This window comes from Rhagoletis pomonella, unplaced genomic scaffold (genome assembly GCF_013731165.1).
Source record: "Rhagoletis pomonella isolate Grant_MI unplaced genomic scaffold, Rhpom_1.0 Rhpom_scaffold_03654, whole genome shotgun sequence".
NCBI classification, from domain to species: domain Eukaryota; kingdom Metazoa; phylum Arthropoda; class Insecta; order Diptera; family Tephritidae; genus Rhagoletis; species Rhagoletis pomonella.
Window position 1 is genome coordinate 1,965 of NW_023462206.1, and position 5,859 is coordinate 7,823.

General features: G+C 32.9%; 1 long non-coding RNA gene across 1 annotated transcript; it reads left to right on the forward strand.

Moving 5' to 3' along the window:
- Positions 1 to 1,300: 1,300 nt before the first annotated feature.
- Positions 1,301 to 5,426, forward strand: LOC118754295. Its single transcript, XR_004994873.1, has 2 exons — positions 1,301 to 1,858; positions 4,616 to 5,426. It is a non-coding gene; the product is annotated as an uncharacterized LOC118754295 (long non-coding RNA).
- Positions 5,427 to 5,859: the final 433 nt, after the last annotated feature.

A 5,859-nucleotide genomic window follows, 5' to 3' on the forward strand; every position in this document is an offset into this window, starting at 1 on the left:
TATTGAGACTTTAAAATTGTCTCGGCATAGTTCTGAACATTTTGTCGCGAACTTTCCCGAAAGATTTTTGAATTTCTTGAAATTTTTCGCGTTTTTTTTTGTGATTTTTAGGTCATCGTATCTTTCAAGGTTTTAGTACCAACGTTGTTTTGAAATGTCGAGATTCTTTCTTCGGATTGTTCAGGAATTTTTGAGATCGTACAAAATTTTTTGCCGGGACAGTTCAGAATTTTTCCGGGATTCTTCGTGTTTTATAAATCGGAAATTTTTCAGGATTTTTGATAATATTTGGGGTTTTTCGAAAATTGTCATTCGAAACAGTAAATTAACTTGGCTTTTTATGAACGTCTAGAAAGTATAAAGAAATTCCATCCAAGAAAATTTAAAATTTCACTCCCTAAAATGGGTCGCTTTTTATAAGAAAATAGTTAAGTAGAGCTATTCATAATAGACTCAGAACAAAGACTTGTCCAGCTTGTAGGGAAACCACTTACAATACAAACCTTATCTTCAGCTGTCTACGCAAAATTGACTCAGGCAATATAACTTTGGCCTGAACCGCATTGAAACCTCGCGCTTCCTAGTCCTACCATTATTCCAGCTAGACAACAACGATGATAGCTTAATCTAAATCCCTGGAGATATATTGGGCGATATCGTTAAGACACGGACTTCGATAAACTTAAGTATGCGGTTCTAACGTGGAAGAGCCATCAGATGCTACATATCGAGGCCTGGGATCAACAGTTCACCTATACTCCGATCGGTAGACCCATTCTTTTTCATTGGTATTTTGCGTGGTCATCAAATATTTTCTCAATTTCTTAAGGTGATATGAAGAATGAACATCCAACATTTACAGCTTAGCCTGCATAAGCTTCCCTGTGGCATAAGAGGGTTTGGTTGAAAATGTCACACATACATACATAAGTGGCCGTCAAATAGTATACTCTGTTGAGAGTAAAAGTAGTACACATATATATAGTTTTGGTTCAATGATCAACGCTGTTTAGGGGAGTATCAAGAGAAATTATTACAGATGTGCCTTGCAGGTGAAGAGCAAATGAGTTGGCTAGAACAACAACAAAGTTAAATATAATATTAGTTAATTAAAAAACTATAGAAACAAAGTATTATTTCAAAACACCACAAAAACGGTTGAATTAATTTCTCCCACCATCTTAATTTTCAACAACAGCACAACCAATTGGCAAAATCTTTTTTTTGTTTTGGGTTTTTTTTCAAGTATTCTTACATTTATTTTGCAGTAGCCTTGCATAGTTTATATTTTTTATTTAGAAATTTTCAATTTTGTTTGCCGTAATTTATCGCTTACTGTAAGAATAAACGAACAAAAATAAGAAACAAAAACAATACGCATTACGAATTGTGTGCTTCTCTCTATAAACGTTGTTTTCTTCTCTTTTCCTCTCTGCTCTCTTTTCTTCGTCTCATGCAGGTATTTTTTGATTTGATGCGCGAAATAAGATCCCGCAAAACCGAAGATTCAAAAGCGACTAGTGGGCGTGCTAAAGACAGATGCAAGAAGCGGAGACTTAAGTGTACACTACTTTAGGCGTATTTCTAGGTGCATAAGCCAGACTTTAAGCCAATAATAAAAAAAAATTAAACAAACAAAAAAAAAAAAAACAGAAAAATGCGAAAACAAAAACAAATACACTCATAAACAAATACAATGGTAAAGAAGCGAACAAAGCAAAATAAAAGCCCCTAACTCGTACTTTCCCCATCCACAAAGACATCACATCGAATTGATAACAATACCTAGCTGATATACATATGAAATGTGTAACTACAGAAATCCTAACCGAAATATGTACTGAGAAAATCGTTTGTAGTATGTACCACCTCTTCTTCCTGTTTTTTTTTTTCTTTTGTAATATCAAATGAAATTCGTTGAAACCTTTTGAAGTTTATGCTGGTTGCTTGGACATAAACGCTTTTACCTACCTACTAATTTGTAAATTGTAGAAATACCAATTGCGTTTTAGTCGCTTTTTTTTAATTTAGTTCGCCTTTTATTGATCTAAGTTGCTTGAATTACTTTATTTTTATTTTTATTTTTGTTTTGTGTGAATTTCGTATTATAAGTTGTAAGAAACATTTAAATATTTTGCATGCATGACTAACCTACTAATAACTAGCTCGTTTTAAATTTGTTTAAGAAGGTATTATATTATCGCTCAATGCCGATGCAATGTGATCAGTCAGAAGCTGCTAAAATAGTGAATAAAAAAGTGAGCGCTTTTTTTTTAACAGAAAGTAATTATCTAGTTGGACCCAAATAGATATGATTATGTAGCACATATGTATGTAGATCATATTAAATAATTCAGACATATATGAAGACCAGTCGAAAGTACATAGAATATATGAATCAAATATAAACAAGACTTATTGTTACTAAGCAACTATGTCAGGTTGGGTTCCGTTCACTTAAGCTGTTTAGTCTTTGGAACTTTCTCACTTCTTCACTGCAAGGAACCTTATCCTCCCCTATACAAAATCAGCGACTACCCTACTCCCAACATGGATGAAGGAGGTCAAGCTAGGATTTGAAAAAAAGAAAGGGCTTGGCTGCATACATACGGCCAGCGTCAAAAATATGCATACCCACTTGTTTGGTCGATTTTATTTATATATATTTTCTATACCAAATTTTTGTTATTTTTTTTCATACAAACGTAGTTTATTCAACAGGGAAAACCACAATAATCAATTTATTTAATTGCATACAAAACTTGGGGGAAAATGCAAGAAATACCAAGAAATTTTAAATTTTCGATTCGATTTTTAAGAAAAATTTGGAGTATACAGTTTTGTAGCCTATTAAATATGTACATACTTACCTTTGATTTCAGAGAATTTATTTCGCTGAGGGTATTGCGTACCTTCTTTCATATAAAAATTATTGTGTTCATGCGTTATGTGGCGGAAAATAAGCAGCACGCTCGGCAAAAAATTTCAAGGGTAATTTGTCGGAACTTGAAATATGCACTTTACTAAAATTGAATGGGCTATAAAACTGCATACTCAAAATTTTTCCAAGATATCAAATTAAAAAATTGAAAATTTCAATGAAAATGTCTTAGTATTTCTTGCATTTTTTCGAGTTCTATATGAAATTAAAAAAAGAATTGATTCCATTGGTTTTTGCTGCTGGAAGAACTATATTTTTATAAACAAATAAGAAACTTTTGGTATGGAAAATATAAATAAATAAAATCGTCAAAACGTCACGGTATGTATGTACATATGTTATTGAAACTGTTTTTAAATACATGCATACGTCCATCGTGACTCGGTTCTGAACTACTGTGCAACAATATTCTCGCTGGGCAGTAGTAGGTTAGTAGTGGAACTTGCCAGAACACTACACCACGGACAACCACGGCATGCCTCGATGCACATTACATCATAAACAACCTTCGGACTCGGCAGAGAACATATATGTGAATGCCGTAATCGGAATGCAGTGCATTCAATGCAATCACCATCTGTAGCAGAGGAAGAGCTTCAGCTGCCCCAACTGACCTCCTCTGCGAACTGGGCGTTTTCTCTTTGAAACTGTTATACTGGAATCCAAAATTGGTTGATATACATATGTACATATGTTCTGTAACGCGTTAATACGAGCATCTCCATCGGGAAAGATTCAGTAAATTTGGCGATCTTATTCCGCTAAGTGGTGGAGAAAAAACGCAATTTATTGTGCGAAACCTGATTATCTTAATTCGGAGGAGCATTTCCATTGCTAGTCTCTTGCTCATTGAATTCATGCGACTTGCTTTAAATGATATTGAGCGCCTTTGAAAAAAGCAGAATACATTCGTCGTTGTCACTGACTCGGTAGATCGTAGCAATAACAATGCGAGTTGTCATTAATGGAGCGTTTAAAATCCAGTTTTTGCGCCATAGTTTTGAGCGCAGTAGTTAAGACAATAGTCATGCAATGAAGTTTGCCATTGGCGTGAGAATCAGACCGATAGTCGATAAAGAAATAAATGTTGCATAGTTCTAGGCTGAATGCACAAGCCATTTTTGCATTTGTGACTACAGAAAGAAGGCTCAGAAAGGCGTTGTAATATTTACTAAAATACGAATTTGTAAAAATTTACCTGTAATATTATAATAATATATATGTGCTTACAAATATCAAGTAGCTATGTATAAGTTATTAACGCTTACTTAGCACATTGGATTAAAATCATAATAAATACACTTATTTTCATATTAAAAAGGGGCATCTCCTTCCATCTCTCAACCAATCCTACTATCGTATCCTTTTGTGCTTATCCCACTACTGTTTTCTCTTAAGGTTTTTGGTTTTATTTATTGCTGTGTAAATTTTTTATTTCCTTTGAATTTTTTGTTTCTTTCCTAAACATCTATTATTTCATCATTTTGTATACATATTTATTAAGGAGTAGTATGTATTTGATAGTATTGCATTTCAAGTTACTTTATTTTGTTCCACAAAAAAAAAAAAATACTAAACTCATTTTCATTTTACCTACTGACTTGCCACAATACCACAAAAATTTATTTGAAACAGTTTTACTAAAGTCGTATATTTTCTTTTTATTGCGCGCAGGTATTTTATGATCTAATCAGGGATATTTCATCACGAAAGAAGCAACGTCAGTCCGATGTGCGACAGCCGCCAAAAACCAAATCTCACTGCTGCCAACTGCTCTAATAATCATGAGAGAGAAATAAAATCAAAACTGAAAATTACAAAAATGTAACGACGCCGCTGAATACAAGCTATAAATGCCGATAATAACTATGAAAATGACGACGAATGTATAAAAAAAAAACAATACTATATACAAAAAACTACAGTCCTGCAGGAAGAGAAAGAAGAACTTTTGAAAAAAAAAACGAAGATAAAAATGCTATGCGAAATATGCGCGAGCGCATCGCGGACAAGCTGTTGCATAGAAAAGCAAAAACAACTCAATTTATGCATAGATTTGTAAAAAAAGAAACTCTGAAGCACATATATGTACATGCGACTGTATTTGTAGGAGAAAAAGCAATTACATATAAACCCAATTCACGCATTGTATTGTATTGCATTCAAAATAAGAAAAAAATGAAGAAACAACCAAAATATACTACATACTTACATAAACCTTGCAGACTTTATTAATCATATACCTATATATACAGCATATGTATTATTAAAAAAACAAGCGCATACATACATACATACATACATACATGCTTACTTACTTACATCCGTACATACCAATTTCAAATCAATCTACATAAGTTTCAATTTGTATTGTAAATTAAGCTTAAGCCGAACACAATATGTTTTATAGACATAGTACATACATGCCTATGTTTTACGTGTATTGTGTACAGAAATAAACTGCTCTTTTCAATTGTAAAAAAAAAAAACGAAAAAATGTTGTATCATAATAGTTTCGCAAAACGTTTAATTTAATTGCAAGCTTTATGTATTTTATAATTACATACTATGTAAGAGGGGTGATCCAAATGTAATGATAAATGGTTACAAATAAAAATCTAAAAAATGCTAAATTTCCTATTCTCATACTCGTATCCGTGGGATAACCGTCAGTTTAAGGAGACACAGCCTATCGAGTACGAAAGGTCAAAACCAAAAATGCAAAAATATAATAAATGAAAAACGGCATGGTTATCAAGCGCACGTTGAATAAAAAATGCTTAGCAAGGAACTATAAAGCAACTCGGAGAAAAATATTGAAGTGGCTCCAGAGTTTTCATATTGCATAGTTGCATATTGATATAAAGAAATTAGGCTGTACTCTAAACATCGGCACACACACCGTCTTATGTCTCATC